The following is a 17,380-nucleotide window of genomic DNA, read 5'->3' as shown; positions in this document are numbered from 1 at the left end:
AATATCGAAGACAAAAAACAATAAAATACAAGTGACTACAAACAGTAACACCAAAGAAAAACAGCAAGGATACAAAAAAGAAGAAAAAAAAAATAGAAACCAAAGAGGAAATAGACAAACAAGCTTCAGGGAACGAACTATTCACCAGCTTCCCTCTCTATCGTTAAACCTAACCACCGCAATTTCAAACTTCCATCCGAATTTACATCAACAACTACATAAGTGTCTGTCTGATTTATCCCGCTTATCCACTACCTTTTCGTGTACCTGGAAGACCTGCATTTTTTTTTTTTTTTTTTACAGTAAACAGCTCAAGGGCAAAAAAAAAGAAAATAATGAAAAAATGACCACAAATCACTGCTACTATAAAATGAGTTCAGAGGAGGGGTTTTTTTTTCTTTCTTTTTTACAGCAGAGGAGACAGTGCAAGGGCGTAAAAAAAAAAAAAAGAACAATAATGAAAAAAAAAAGCCCGCTACTTACTGCTCCAACAGAGAGGTCAATTTCGGGAGGAGAGGTATTCCGAATGTTTGGTTTAAGTAATTTCCAACACTATGCCAGGTAAAGCAACGTGTATGTAACCTGTATACGATTAGATTACTCGTATGTTGGTCAGCTGGTACGCATCACTTAATACTTATACTTATCCGGACACCGTAAATGCTCGAGAAAGCTGAACTGAGATATGAAAATGTGCTATTGTTAAAATGTAATGTTTATCGATCTCAACTTTTCTTTTTTTTTTTTTCGTTCACCCGCTTTTGTGGTTTTCCTCCAACGTTAATGGCCGCCAAAGTCTCATCTTTTGTCTTTCTCGTTTCTTGGTGTTACGTATTGTTATTTTCTTTCAGTCATTATCTCTTGTTCTTTTCCTTCTACGATAATGGCCGCCAAGCTCTTATCTTTTGTCTTTCTCTTCTTTTGATGATGCTTATTATTATGTTCTTCCTTGCCTTGACCTGGAGTCTATCTAATGTTTCTTTTACTTCCTGATGGCGGGTTTTACAGAGAGATTTTCAATACTAGGTCAAGGGTGTTCAGCTGTTAATAGATTCTAGCCGCGTAAAAACTCCATAAATTTCATGCAAGTCAAATACCATGTTAAGTGTTTCGACTCCTAGCCTTGGGAGGTCATGCATCACGTGTTCAGTCAACCATTATTTTTTTTGTCGGGGAAAATTTTAAAAAGAGCAGCGCCAGCGTTTATTTATTTATTTATTTATTTATTTTTATCCTTGAGCTGCCCTCAGGACTTAAAATGATAATAACGATAAATAGATAAATGGAAGATATTTTAAATAACCTAACACTTTGCCCTTGAGCTGCCTCCTTCACTGTAAAATAATAAAAATAGATAGATTATTATTATTATTATTATTTATTTATTTATTTTTATTTATTTATTTATTTTTTTTTACATCCCCGCCTATAGCGCCGGTAGGCTTTCTACAGGGGCCAGATGGTCAGCCCAAGCCCGTTATGGCGCAGGCAATATTTATAGTAGCGCCAGTTATAAATAAAAGATATATAATAACACACACACCACTCTTCTCCTACAAAGTAAAGCAGAGGCCACGAGTAATGATCTTGTTTCCTTCCAGGGGGGCTCTCTTCGCCGCTTGGCTCCACTCACGCCGCTCAGCCGAGGCGGGGCGTGGGTTCAAGACTCCACGGCAACAGCTGATGTAACCTTCTGCTTCAGTCAAGGTACAGATGAGCCAAAGATTATGTTCCTTCATTTGAACGAGAGATCAGAGAATGACCCAACGCTAGGAAGGCTTGACGTTGCTGACTGACTGTAAATGGCGTGTGTTTTGTGTCGTTTTTATATGAATTTACGTAAAAATAAATAATCGTCCGCTTTATGAGAGAGAGAGAGAGAGAGAGAGAGAGAGAGAGAGAGAGAGAGAGAGAGAGAGAGAGAGAGAGAGAGAGAGAGAGAGAGAGAGAGAGAGAGAGCAAAGACTAGAGATGGACGCTGCTGATTATTAATGAAGTATATTTTTTGTTTATTTTTACTACTTGAAGTGACAAATGTAGTGGTCGATAGTGAAAAGGTTATGACAGGAGAATTGAAAATGCCGGAATGCTAAGGAAGAGAGGATGAACGCTACAACTAACTGGAAATTGAATATGGTACTGACTTATGTATAAACTGACTATTTGCTCGGCTTGAATTTTCCACTCTAAGCTGAGGCCGCAGGGAGACACGCGCCGTTACTTTTATATTTTTCCTTAATACACTTTCCCGGGATTCTGTGAAGGTATTTCTGTCCTTACTTCCTGCTTGGCCGTATATGTCTGGCTCTCTTGTTATGTTTACCGTTCTCTGATCTGGGGGCTTCGTGGTGCAGTGGTTTGCACACTCGGCTCACAACCGGGAGGGCCTGTGTTCGATTCCCAGGCGGAGAGGAAAAATTTGGGCGGCTTTTCCGATACCCTACGCCCCTGTCCACCCAGCAGTGAATAGGTACCAGGTATTAATCGGGGGTTGTGTCCCGTCTCCTGGGGTCTGTTCCCTCTCCTATAATTCCTTCCCCTGCTGTCTCTCTCCGGTATATGACCACAGATGTTGCGCCGACTAAACCAAAATTTCCAAACCGTTCTCTAATTACTTGACGTTAGAAAAAAATAGTAAATAGAACTTGATAGTCAAAAAGTTATGAAAGAAAAGTAGATAATGCCTGAATCCCAAAGAAGACGGACACACCTAACTGGCAATGGCGTATGTTGTGGAGTATTTGCATATATAACATCATGTGCTTTGCTTAAAATATCCTTCCTGGCAGACGGTTGCAGGAAGACGCGTGCGGCGACCTTCTCCTTTCCCCATTCCCCTTTATTATCATTTCCCGGTATTCTGTGGAGGTCATTTTGCCATCCTTCCTCCTTGTCGCAGGTCCGGTTTTCGTGGATCGTTGGTTGCCGCGGCGACTGAACAGAATCGTTTACTCGACTCTTGCGTCCGGACCCGGCGTTTCATGAGCAGCCGAGCGCCGTGAACTTGCTAACACCCACGTCTTGAGAACGAGAACTACGAGAAACTGTGTGAGCTTACGTTGAGGCATGAAATTGTTTTTTTTTGTTTTTTTTACGCTGACAACTTTGGTGCCTGAGATGAAGTAGGTGGACGGGAAGGAGGAGGAGGAGGAGGAGGAGAAGGAGGAGGTCGAAGATGATGATGACGGAGAAGAAGAACTAAAACAAGAAGAACAAGAACGAGAATAATCACAAGAAAGAAAAAGGAGAAGAAAAAGATGATGAAAACGAAAAAAGAGAGAGAAAGAGGAGGAAACAAAAAAAAAAAAGAAATGAATGAATGAAGGAAGGAAGGAAAGATGAATAGGAAGAAGAGGAGGAGGAGAAGGAGGAAACCAGTGCACCAGTTTTGACACAATATGAATGAAGGAAGAAAGGAAAGGTGAATAGGAAGAAGAAGAAGATGGAAGAGGAAAAGGAGGAGGAGGAGGAGGAGAAGGAGGAAACCAGTACACCAGTTTTGACACAATAACTAACAGAGGGACACAATTTATTATCCCCCCCCCCCCCAAACACACACACACACACACACACACACACACACACACACACACACACACACACACACACACACACACACACACACCACTACTCTCTCGTGTCTGCATGTTAGTCAATTTACAAAGTGCTTTCATCCCCTCATCTCCATGTGAATAAGAGTCTGTATCTATTCATTTATTTATCCATATTTACTTACTGACCTACAAAAATATATGCAGACGGATAAATAGGTCAAGATAGATACATGGATGGACGAATAGATAAATGATGTTAGGTGGATTGATAGATTGAGGTCAATAGACTGATAGATTTGATAGACAGATCAATAGATATATAGACAGATAGACAGAGGCATATAGATAAATAGATATAGACAGATAGATAGATAGATAGATAGATATAGACAGAGATATAGGCAAGACTTGATATATACCTAAAGAAAGAAACAAGATATTATCGAACCGTTAAAATCAACACAAATATCAAAGAAGAAATTTAAAGTAAGGAATCGTGCGTCGCAAGATCCTGATATATCCAGCTGCACGCGCACCGTCGAGGTATAAACACGATAATTTGATTTTTCCTTCGAACTGAAACCCAACACGTAGGGGCTCGATGTAACCCAACCGCGTGAACTTGAAAACACACGCCGGAAAAACAACCTCCCCTTGAACTAACGAAGTGCGCCCAACGAATGCTTCCCACGTAAACTCCCCCACCCTGCAGGCTTTTTCAGTTCCCCTCAGCCTTGTTGGTAGATGGGACCCTTAAGCTTTATAGTGTTGAGGAGTGTATTGCAGCCTATGTTTACTTGTGATATCTTTGTGACCAGTGCTGACTTGAACTACCTGAACGACGTGAACTATTTGAAGAGGAGAGTATCAAGACACCTTTCCACCCCAAGCTGACCTCTCCTCTGGCCTCTCGTTCCTCTCTTATTTTGTTGGAGGAGCGTCTAGACGGGTTTTTCGCTGCTGTTTTTGATTTTGTGTCCGTGAGTGCCTCCCTTGCTGTAAACACACACACACACACACACACACACACACACACACGAGTATTTTCTATTATCATTATTATTTTGCTTCTTTTTTCCTTTGCCTTCCTCCTACTATGAAGAAGAAACAGGAGCATCGGTCGGGGGAGGAGGAGGAGGATCATCATCATCAGCAGCAGCGGGTAACAGAGTCCTTGTTAGCTGATAACGAGCCTGCGTGCCTTGGTAGCAAAAGGAAACCCTATTGTACCAGCTCTTCACCTTCACCTTCGCCTCCGACCTCACCTTCCTTTTCCTCCTCCTCCTCCTACTACTACTACGATACTATACCAGCTCTTCGCCCTCGCCTTCACCTTCGCCCCCGCCCTCACCTTCCTTTTTCCTCCTCTATACCTTCTTTCTCTAACCTCTACCCTCTACTTTCAAGGGTATAGCAGGAGGAGGAAGTGAGGAAGAGTCAGTTAGGGGAAGAGAGAGACGGCAGGAGAGTACAATTGTGTGGTGTTTTGGTGTTGTTGTTTATGGGCCTGCTTGTTTTTTTGGGGGGGCTATATTACTGCCTATCTAATCATTTATCAGTCTATCTTTCAATTTTCTACTTATACTGCCTATCCATTCATTTATGAGTATTAATTTAACACTATCTCTCAGTCTATCAATTAATTTAACTCTAACTATCCATCACTTTACCTAAACACCTCTACCAATTGATCCCGTTTACCTATCTTTCCACATCTATATAAACCGAGAAACAAGTAAAGTGGAATCAAAATATGAAAGCAATTAACTCGGAACTTTTTAAATGGAACCAATCACTCCACCTATGTACGTAATTCAGTTAATCCAGTTTATCTATCTTTCCCTATATGAAAACGAGGAGCGAGTAGACTTAAATCAAAATATTATTAACTCGGGACTTTTTTTAGTGGAGCCAATCGTGTTCCTGATCGGTTTTCCCGCGACAGGCTGATCCGGGACGCGAAAACTCAATTATGGGAGCCGTCTCTGCCAGGTTCGCGCTGGGTGGCGGCTTCACAGGTATTGGCCGGCCGCTGTATGCTCCTGTCAACCGGCGGGAGGGTCCGAAAGGAAAACTAACACGTGGAGTCTTGAACCCTGTCAGCCCACGTGCAGGAGGAGGAGGAAGAGGAGGAGGAGACAGAAAGTATTAAAAGAAATGTAGAAGACGAAGGAGTTAGAACAGAACGCGGAGAAGGACGTGGAGGGTATGACGGAGGACAAGGAGGACGAGATGAAGAAACAAAAAAGTAATAAAAAAAATGTAGAAGAAAAAGAGGGAATGGGGGAAGGAGTTTGAAGAGGAGGAGGAGAGTGAGGACGAGGAGAATGAGGAGAGCAAGATGAAAATGATGAGAAGGAGATAAAGCAGGAAAGTGAAGAAAGATAAAATGAAAACTGATGATAATAAGAGTGATGATGATGATGATGATAATGATGATGAAGATAGGAGGCCGTGCTCACCCCTACAGACAGAGTTCACGCTGAGTTTCTTGCCGGGAATATGATGCTGATGAGTTCTGATGCTCGCGACGCCAAGCTCAGAAACTTTCACCAGCCGCAGAGACGGAGGAGGGCGGGTACCGACTTTGGGTAGGGAAGGAAAGGATGGGAAAGGGAAGGTGAGAGAAGGAAAGGGGCAGGAAATGAAAGGAGAAGGAATGAAAGGGATGTAGTGTAGGATAGGATAGTAAAGTGAATAGTGTAAGTAGGGATAGTGGATAGATAGATATGGGTAGGGAAGGAGGGGATGGGAAAGGGAAGGTGAGAGAAGGAAAGGGGCAGGAAATGAAAGGAGAAGGAATGAAAGGGATGTAGTGCAGGATAGGATAGTAAAGTGAATAGTGTAAGTAGGGATAGTGGATAGATAGATATGGGTAGGGAAGGAGGGGATGGGAAAGGGAAGGGAAGAGAAGGAAAGGGGCAGGAAATGAAAGGAGAGGGAATGAAAGGAGAGGGATTGAAAGGGATATAGTGTAGGATAGGATAGTACAGTGAATAGTGTAATTATGGATAGTGGATAGATAGATAGTGTAAGAAAAGTGAAATACTGGAAGAAGATGAATATGAAGTTGTTTTTTTCCTTTCTTTTTTTTCTCTCCTGAGCTTCCACCTTTACTGTTAAAAAGTAGGAGAAAAAAGTAACCAAAGAACAGTAACGGATAGGCAATAAGGGAAGAAAATAAGTAAATATGAAAAGAAATATTAAAATGGAGAAAGACAGGAGAAGGAACAGAAGAGAGAAGAAGAGGAAGAAGAGAAGAAAAAGAAGACATACAGCGGAAAGAAGAGAGAAAGAAAAGAGAAAGTAGAGTGGAAAGATGAAAGAAAGAAAGAATGAGAAGATATTATGAAGTAAAAGAGGAAAATATTAAAATGGAGAAAGACAGAAGGAACAGAAGAGGAGGAAGAAGAGAAAGAAAAGAAGACAGCCGGAAGAAGAGAGAAAGAGAAGAGAAATTAGAGTGGAAAGATGAAAGAAAGAATGAGAAGATATTAAGTAAAAGAGGAAGATATTAAAATGGAGAAAGACAGAAGAAGGAACAGAACAGAGAAGAGGAGGAAAAAGAAAAGGAAAATAAGAAATAGAGCTGGAAGAAGATGAAAAGACAAAACAGAGTGGAAAGGTGAAACAAAGGAATGAGAAGATTTTATGTTAACGCTGATGATGAGAATGAGAAAATAAACAAGACGAGAAAAAGAAAATATGGAAAACAAAGCATAAAGAAGAAAGACATAAACTAGAACCGAAGGAAAATAAATAGAAAAAAAACTGGATAATTAAACTCCAAATTGAGATGAAATAAATTCCTCTGCTCAGTAATGCGTGATATGACATCAAAGGGAAAGAGTTCATTGCTTAATACCTCCATAAATTACTTAACCCCCGTCATCCCCCTCCACCCCCTCCCCCTCCCCCTCCTTTCCACCACCACCACCAACAACAACAACAACAACAACAACACATTCAATAATTGCAATAAAGACTTTACACTTAAGCCTTTTCACTAGTTTTCCCCTCCTCCTCCTCCTCCTCCTCCTCTTTCTCTTCCTCCTCTACTTTCTTGTCTTCTTTTTCTTCTTCTTGTTCTTAGTCTTTTTTTCCCCTTCTCTTCTTTGTTCCCCTCCATACTCTTCTTCTCCTCCTCCTCTTTCTCTTCCTCCTCTACTTTCTCGTCTTCTTTTTCTTCTTGTTTTTGCTCTTTTCTGTATTTTTATTCATCCCCTTCTCTTCTTTGTTCCCCTCCTTTTCTCCTCCTCTTTTTCCTCACTCCTCTTCTCCTCCATCTCCTTTTTTTTCTTCTTTTCAATCCCTCGCCTTTTCGTCCCCATCAATCCTCTCCTCCTCCTCCTCATCTCTCCTTCCTCTTCTCCTCTCTCTACCTCCCTTGTTCTTCTTGTTTGTTTGTTTTTGCTTATTTCTTCATGCCTCTTCTTTGTTCCCCTCTTTTTCTCCTCCTCTTTTTCCTTACTCTTCTTCTTCTCCTCCTCCTTTTTTTTCTTTTCCATCCTTCGCCTTTTCGTCCCCTTCATTCATCTCCTCCTCCCTTCACCTCTCTCTTTCCTCTTCTCCCCCCTCTCTCCCTTCCCAGTTCTTCCTTCCCTACGCCTCACTCCTTTCATTCCATCCCTTCCCCCTTCCCTCAACTTTCCTCCTTTTTCTCTCCATTCCTCGACCCTTAGTTTTTCCACTCTTCACGCCTTCAGCTTTTTATTTCATTCAGTCTCAGTAACGTTAACATATCAGTATTTTATTTTAGTATTGCTGTGGCTACACTAGAACAACTTGCTTTCCTTTAAAGTATTTTCCTCTTTTCTCAGCATTCCCTTTCCCCTTATATTCAACTTTTTTTCCTTACTCTTTTCACCCTGCAAACCTCCATATCCCCTTTCTTCCTCTCCCGAGTCTCCTTTTTATTCCTCTCCCATTCGCTTCTATGGATTCTAACTCTTCTATCTGTCATATTTCTGTGCTACAGTTCCCTCCTGACAGCTCCCTAGTCCTTTATACTTTTATTGTTTCACTTCGTCTATAGTCCTTCAGGTGCTCGTGCAAATAAAACTCACGCCTTTTATTAACTTCCATGGTCCGTAAGTTTGCCAGGATATTGCTGGAGTAAGCGGAGATTTTCAACGTCGTGTCCTTTGCTTCAGTGCGCCGCCAGGGAAGAGAGACATGAAAGGCACAGACGAGGCGAGACACGGAAATAAAGACTCAGTTTCGCGCTATTGAATATTATGAAACTGAGACTAAACCCACCTATTTATCTTTGTATCTATATATTTATCTATCTATCTATATCAGTCTGTATCTTTCATTTCCTCTTCCTGTCTATATCTTTAGGAGCAGTGAGTAGCGGGCTTTTTTTCACATTTGTTTCCTTTTTTTTATGTCCTCTGCTGTAAAAAAAAAAAAAAATCTGCCTATCCACGTTAAATATAGACAGAGAAATAGACAGATACGAAAACGAGAAGCAGGTTTTAATATACCTCGGCCATTGTCATCATGTTAGAATAATAAAAAAAAATGGAATAAAAAATTGTGTGTCATATATAAGGAGAGAAACCTACGGCTGTCATTTCATCTAACTTTCTGTGTTTTTTATTTATCCACGTGAAATATAGACCAAGGAATAAACAAACAATAAAAGGAAGGAGTAGTTTTTTACAGTTTTTTTTTTATATGTATTCTACGAACTTTATTATTATGTGTTGAAATACAGAGAATATTGCGTTATGTAAACCCACCAACCCACGATTGTATATATGTCTGTCAACGTAAAATATAAACAAAGGAATACAAATTTGCAACAGTATTATTATGTGTTGAAATACAGAGAAGATTGCGTTATGTACAGCCAGCTACCCACGTCTGTCATGTAGCCACGTCAAATATATATACAAAGATACAGTTCCCCCAAAAAATAAAACGAAAGAGGATTTTCTTTTTTATACAGCGGTCTCTATTATTATGGGTTGAAATGCAGAGAAAATTGCGTTATGTAAAGTCAACTATCCACGACTTTGAAGGCTGTCACGTAAGTCGCCTCGGGAGTACGTAGGTTGGTGGTAGGGAGGAGCGTCGAGCCTTCTCTCCCTTTTTCTAAGTAAGGGCAAATTTGATCTTCCTCCGCCTTGTCAGTGCTAAAAACTTCTCGAAGCAAGATTTAAGAAGTTGCTATAAATGATCCTCCCATATATTTTTTAGTCTGAAAATTGTACTGAAGCTTAATTTTACTTACACCATCTTCCTTTCTTTCTTTCTTCTTTACTTCCTTCCTTTCTTACACTTTCCTTCCTTACTTTCTTACACTTTCCTTCCTTCATTCATTTCTTCTTCTTTCCTTTCTTCCCTACACCTACTTTTCTTTCTTTCTTTCTTTCTTCCTTCCTTCCTTCCTTCCTAACTTCCCTCCTGCCCTCCTTCCTTCCCTCCTTCCTTCCTCCCTCTCTTCCTTCCTTCCTTCCTCCCTTTCTTCGTTAATTCCTTCCTTCCTTCCACTTTCTATCTCCTCTCCGTGCATGTTATAACACAACATTCTCTTTACTCCACAATTTTCCATCCCCAAATCGTCTACATTTCACCCGTCTCTTACTTAACCATTCCTGTTCTTTCAATACTCCAAGAGATCTCCTTCATTCCAGTTACTTTTTTGACTTCTTCGAACTCCTCTGAAAGCAACGTGGAGACTCGGTACGTCGCTGATCCCATAAGCTTCTCACGCAACCTTTTCCCTTCCCTTCCTCCCGTCATCCCCAACGCGAAGGGTGTCCGACGCTCCCCCCTACACTGACACCTCAGGACTCGTAGGCGTGAGGCGGAAACTATCATGGTCTGACCGGATTAGCGAGAGAGAGAGAGAGAGAGAGAGAGAGAGAGAGAGAGAGAGAGAGAGAGAGAGAGAGAGAGAGAGAGAGAGAGAGAGAGAGAGACGTATTGTTTTGTTTTCTTTTTGCATCACTTAATAGAACAGAATAGAATAGAATACAATAGAATAGAATAATAGAATAGAAAGAAAGAAAAAGATAGACAGATAAATAAACAGACAGATAGACAGACAATAACCTGCAATGTTTATTTCTTGCGTCACTCGTGTTCATGTTTATTTTAAGTGAGTGTGTGACACAATTCTTTCTTCCATCACGCGTATCATTAATTGTTTATAGTGAAATGTATATTGCGCTGAGTGAGTGAATGTTATGTCAACGTCCTCGGGTTGTGAGAACGGTGAGTCACACACGGATGATATACAGGTTATGGAGTAATTCACCTGTAGAAGCAAGCAGAGAATAATACCGAAACAGAATAGTGATCTTAATTTAGAGTGATAAGCGTCCAGCGTTGTTAGAATAAAAGAAAGAAAACAAAGAACAGAAACTCATATTAACCCCTTGACTACGGATTTCCTACCAGAAGACATCACCAAGCTACAGGAATGGAACAAAAAATGACAGCTACAATTCAATGAAAAGAATGTAAATTCCTGCATCTTGGGAGGGGATATCCAGCATACCAATACCACAAGGGAAACACTCCACTATCCACCACAGAGCCAGAGAAAGACCTGGGACTATATGTTACCTGGCTACGAGTGAAGGCCAAATCAGTGCCAACCGCAGCGGACGGGTTATGAAGAGACAAAAACTAATTGATGTTTTATGAGAAGATGCCCAACGGGAGACAGACAAATCAACAACCAACCTTCATACGAGAGAGGAGGATGAAGACTAAGTGCTCAACGTCGTTAGAGATATTATAAAAAAAAACTTAATCTCATAGTACGATTAAATGTATTCTAGGAAAATGATGGGAGAGCAAAGACCAATCACCAATCAACCACCGACCGATCAGGCAGTACCGAACATCCACCTTTGTAAGAAATAACGCGAAACAAGTTAATAACGCGATCAGATGTATTCTTGGTAACTGGCTGATGGGAACGCAAGTATGAAGAAAGAGAGAAATAAAACTAGTTGTACAGTATTATAAGAATGTGAAAATAGTGATAGTGTATTCTGGGTAACTGCCGGAGGGGAAAGCAAGTACGAAGAAGCTGAACAATATACGCGTCCAATATTATGTGAATGTAAGAATAGATTATGATAAATTGTGTTCAGTTTATATGACGGATCAGAAAGCAAATACGAGTCCACAGCCGGAGATGAGAGGAAAATAGACGCAGAGTGATGGTGAAAGCAAGTACGAAGAAGCTGAACGATATACATGTTCAATATTATGAGAACGTAAGAATAGATAATGATGAAGTGTGTTCTGTATATACGACGGAACAGAAAGCAAATACGAGTCCACAGCCGGAGATGAGAGGAATATAAATGCAGCTTCCAGCGTTGTATATAGAAATAACTGAAACGTACCTGGAAATCAAATTGTGTATCCTGAATGAATGTGGGAAGGTAAATATTGTGTTTCAGGAGTCAGCTGCCAGACATGAGAGGAAGAGGAGTTGAGTGCCTGGCGTTGTTAAAAAGGGGAATAGCGGAAATTATAATGAAGAGAAAATGTGTTATGAGGAAAATGGGAATCCGCGTCATAAAAAATATAAGGAAAAAGCGGAAACTTAAATTAAGACAAAATATGTAATGAGTAATATCGAAATCGCCTTTATTGAAATACGAATGATTAACGGAGACTCAAATTTAGAGGAAAAAAGGAATTAGCGGAAACTTAAATTATGACGAAATGTGTACTTAGTAATTATGATATCGACCTTATAAAAAATGATTAAGTAACGGAAACTCAAATTAAGAGGAAAAAAAGGAAATAGGGGAAACTAAAATTATGACAAAATGTGTACTTAGTAATTGTGATATCTGCCTTATAAAAATGATTACGTAACGGAAACTCAAATTAAGAGGAATTGTGTTGTAAGCAAGAGCAAAATCGGCGTTAGAGGAAAAGAATTAAATAGGGGAAACTCAAATAAAGATGAAATGTATTATTAGTAAAGCGAAATAAGCGTTATAAAAAAGTAATAAATAGCGAAAACTTAAATAAATAACGAAACATGTAAAAGTAAGACTGCGTAAAAAGGAGTTTAAAAAAAGCAATAAAAAGAAAAGAGTAACATCGAAACCGGAAATCAAACATGAGTCGAGAAAGATACACGTTTTTGTCTTCAGGGAAATGTTGTTTTTTGTGGCGATGTGAATCCTCTTGCGGCGACGGTCTGATTCCACGTAAGGCAGGAGTGGAAGCGTCCTGGAACCTGTTACCTGTTGTTTCTATAATTATGTATGTATCAAGTCACCTTTCCTCCCGAAATTGACCTCTCTTTTTGCCGCTCATTACTTTTATCTATATGGGAACAGCGACTAGCGGGCTTTTTTTATTTACACTTTTTTTTGTTGTTGTTGCCCTTGAGCTGTTTCTTTAGCTGTAAAAAAAATATATCCAGTGACACCAAATTGGTTTTCCAGGTACAAGAACGAAACATTTTACTTCAGTTCACAGGCGTCTCTTAACTACACGACTACCACCTTATGCGTCAGGGATCATATGTCACTGAAAGCAGAAATATAAGCGTCCTGGAACCTGTTACCTGTTGTTTCTAAATATCCAAGTGACACAAAATTGGTCTTCCAGGTACAAGAACAAAACATGTCACTTCAGTTCACAGGCGTCTCTTAACTGGACGACTATCACCTTATGCGTCAGGGATCGTACGTCACTGAAAGCAGAAATATAAACGTCCTGGAACCTGTTACCTGTTGTTTCTAAATATCCAAGTGACACAAAACTAGTCTTCCAGGTACAAGAACAAAACATGTCACTTCAGTTCACAGGCGTCTCTTAACTACCCGTCAGGGATTGTATGTCACTGAAAGTAGAAATATTTAAGTGTTCTGGAACCCGTTATCCGTTTTTCTGTATATCAATAACACGATATTGCTTTTCCAGATACATGACAAATAAATCACAAGCTGACAGGCTAGACAGTTACCTTATGCGTCAAAGGTCAGAGGTCAAGGAACGCTGAAATGCAAGCCTCCTGGAATATGGTAGCCTTTTTAAAACGTACATATTCGATAACACAAATTTGCTCTTCAAAGTACACGCAGAGAACCATATCAGTCTATTTTACAGTCGTCTTGTTACTCCACAACTGATAACAAGATGCAGAAAAGATGAAATGCCACGCAACGCAGAAATATAAGGCCCGTATTTCTAAACGTATCGGCGCCTCAGTTCCCCTACTTGAAAAGCTCTCTCGTAGAAGTTGCTGGGATTTTCATGGAGGCTTTTGTGATTCTTGTGATAGTTTTACACGGCTTCTGCATCTTGAACGGGAAAATCACCCCCCAAGAACACCTGGCTCATCTCCTCTGTGGCCTTGAGGAAAAGTCGTAACGGGAGCTTGATACGTTTATGAATATGGACCTAAGTGTGCTGGAACGTGTTATCCGTTGGAAAATGTATAGATTCACTAACACATAATTTTGAGGTTTTTGAAGGCACTAAAAGAAAATAGGAAAAAGGGCACTCAACACTCTCTTCCCAATACAAAAAGGAAGAGAAGAATACAGAAATACAATTGACTATAAACAGACTAACGGGAGAGATAGTCAAAGGGCAGTAAAAGAAAATAGGAAAAAGGGCACTCAACACTCTTCAAAATACAAAAGGAAGAGAAAAACACAAATACAATTGACTATACACAGACTGACGGGAGAGACAGTCAAAGGGCAGTAAAAGAAAATAGGAAAAAGAACACTCAACACTCTTCAAAATACAAAAGGAAGAGAAAAACACAAATACAATTGACTATACACAGACTAACGGGAGATACAGTCAAAGGGCAGTAAAAGAAAATAGGAAAAAGAACACTCAACACTCTTCAAAATACAAAAGGAAGAGAAAAACACAAATACAATTGACTATACACAGACTGACGGGAGATACAGTCAAAGGGCAGTAAAAGAAAATAGGAAAAAGAACACTCAACACTCTTCAAAATACAAAAGGAAGAGAAAAACACAGAAATACAATTGACTACACAGACCAACGAGCCACCTGTGCTATTAGAAAAACAAAGAAGAAAGAACAGAATCTCATATTAGGTAAAAGTGAAAGCGAAATCGGGGTAATAGAAAATGGGGAAGTAGCGAAAACTCAAATTAAGACGAAGCGGGTCATGAGTTACAGCAAAGGCACACACGTATCACACAAGTCCTCCCAGACGCTTACGGTTCTCACAACAAATATTTCCAAAGGCCACAAACGAGATTAGTCGGGTTGTCAAAAGTGTCTAACATTCAAGGTACAGAAGCCCTATCAGACTATCGCTAGACTCATAGAACAACACTTGGAAGTATCCGAAACTCTGAAAGCCTTATCAAATGTGGGTGTGTAAGTTCCTAAATGTTTAGAGTAAGTAGAGTAGGTATCTAAGGGTCATATTATAAGACATTTCCCCGTCCAAGAACACATATTTGACAAGGCTTTCGTAGGAGTTGTGGCCATTTCCAGGGGTAGTTTTATGACCCTGGTGGTAGTTTCATCCTTCCTCTGTACCCTGAGCATAAAAAAACACTCATTAGAACCCGACTGATCCTCCCTTTGATCTTTAGATAGAGCTGATGTGAGAAGGCAAAGTGTCTTGTTATACCAGCCTAAGTATCTTATTGTCACCAGCATCTTGATTAGCACTACTCTGGACTGCAACACCGGTTAAGTGGAGAACAAAGCGGGGTATCATAACCAAGTCAGAGAAGGAGATAAAAGGGTCACTATGATGGATCCCTTCGATGACAGATTTCTTTTACCAGTCGTCGAAAAGTCAAATATCTTCAGGATAATTAATAGTAACTAAATAATACTAACGACTACTACTACTACTACTACTACTACTGCTTTACTAACTAATAAAACTAACTTGGCATGCAGCTTCGGTTCGGTGGAGAACAAAGTGGGACAGCGTAATCCAGGGAAGCACTACCTGGCGTCAGTATAAAAACAAATACGCCTCTTCAGAACAGCATTGGGTCTACCACGCACAGGAGCATCATTAGGTGAGCCGAGTTGAGCTTCCCCATAATTAAAAACTGTTCATTTCCGCTACCCGTATTCTCTCAGTATCGCCAAACCATCCCACCGGTGCTGTGTATTCTTATTCTTATCAAACGGTTTCTATTTGTGGCAGCAGAACCATTAGTGTAAGAGGCGTGATAGAGTTATTCGAATGCGTGGGTTGTTTGTTCTTGTTTTTACTGTTACCAGATGAACGCAACGCCTTTCCTCTCCCACAGTTTCCGTATCTTTGCGTCCAATCGCTAACTTATGCTAGCGGTAGAGTCCATGTAGGAAAAAGACTTTAAGCGCTCATTAATGAAGGGTAAAAACTTCAATCATATTTATAACCTGTGCGTTCATCTGGTAACAATAAAAACAAGAACAAACAACCCACACATTCGAATAACTATCACGCCTATTACAATGGTTGACAAATTATCGTACTCAGCGTATTGCATTTTCGTAGTTTCTGACCGATAACTCTAGCAAAAAAGAACGAAACCTATCAATATTTAACAGTTTTAACGCTAACTTTAATTTCCTTCCGTTATGTGTGTGGTTACGACCGTCTTGGAGCCTAAAAATGATAAATGAAATGTTCAGTGTGTAATGTGTATATGAGAAGCTGAGAACGACAGTCTGGCAACGCTGGCCCGGCGATGCATTCAGAAAGTAGTTGAAATGAAAAGCTTGAAGAGACGCGCCTTGAAGTGTTGAACAGAGAATAGGAAAACGATTATGCGTTATTTTTTCCTCTTCGTACTTGTCATATGAACAAACTCTGGACTAGCCTACAAGAAAATATCAAGACACCTCTCTAATCGAATTTATAGCTTGAATTTGCTTATGCAGGGGAGCGATATAACGTAACTTTTCTGTAGCTATTTTTATTTTGCCCTTGAGCTGCCTCCTTCGTACACGTGTAGAAAACGAAATGCAAAAATGCAAGCTTTTCTCAGTTGACATTTGCAGTAAGAGCTGATGATGTACTTGGAGGAGGAGGAGGAGGAGGAGGAGGAGGAGGAGTCATAAGTGGGCACGTGTAGCTTGGCGACATCCGCGGAGGGAGAAAATCTAGGTACCTTTCAGACGAGCGCAAAATTCATTCATATTACTCTGGCTTCTTTTCTTCAGTATGGCATCTGCATTATAAGAGAAAGTAAAAAGCCAGACTCCCTTGACGGCGATTATCCAGGAAATATCGGATAAAAATAGAAGCAATACTAGTAAGTGGATGGTTTGTGTGTGAGGGTGAACCACTTGACTGGCTGGTTAGGACGAGAAGAGCCGCCGTGTTGTGAGTCTTCCCGAGAGACTCATAACTGGGCGAGTTTAAAACGTCTGATTCGCTGGATGTCACGAGAATGGCGCGGCTCAAAAATGTTCTTTCAAGGTTTCTGTTTATTTATTTGTTTTTGGTGTTTTCTTTATATGGTTTTCCGCTTTACTTCGGCAATTGCAACTAGAGAACCACTTGGCTAGAAGGATATTAAAAAAAAGAGTTAATATTTTGGTAGAGTTTCGCTTGTCTTCGGTAATCACAACTGTTTTCGAGGATCGTTTATCTAGAAGTATATTAACAGACCTAAGATTCGATGGATTTTCGCTTTTCTTCGGGAATTGGAACTAGAGAATCACTTGGCTAGAAGGATATTAAAAAAAAGAGTTAATATTTTGGTAGAGTTTCGCTTGTCTTCGGTAATCACAACTGTATTCGGGGATCGCTTAGCTAGAAATATATTAACAGACCTAAAATTTCGGTGGATATTCGCTTTTCTTCGGCAATTAGAACTAGA

General features: G+C 40.1%; 1 long non-coding RNA gene across 1 annotated transcript in view; it reads left to right on the top strand.

Moving 5' to 3' along the window:
• Nucleotides 1-17,380, top strand: part of LOC126986771 (uncharacterized) — a 102,941-nt gene that overhangs the window by 39,022 nt on the left and 46,539 nt on the right. Inside the window, exon 2 of the long non-coding RNA XR_007739942.1 lies at nt 1,602-1,707. This is a non-coding gene — a long non-coding RNA (uncharacterized LOC126986771). The remainder of the gene's footprint in view (nt 1-1,601; nt 1,708-17,380) is intronic.

The sequence above is a fragment of the Eriocheir sinensis genome, chromosome 63 (genome assembly GCF_024679095.1).
Source record: "Eriocheir sinensis breed Jianghai 21 chromosome 63, ASM2467909v1, whole genome shotgun sequence".
Classification (NCBI taxonomy): Eukaryota; Metazoa; Arthropoda; class Malacostraca; order Decapoda; family Varunidae; genus Eriocheir; species Eriocheir sinensis.
This window is presented reverse-complemented; position numbering and strand designations above follow the sequence as displayed.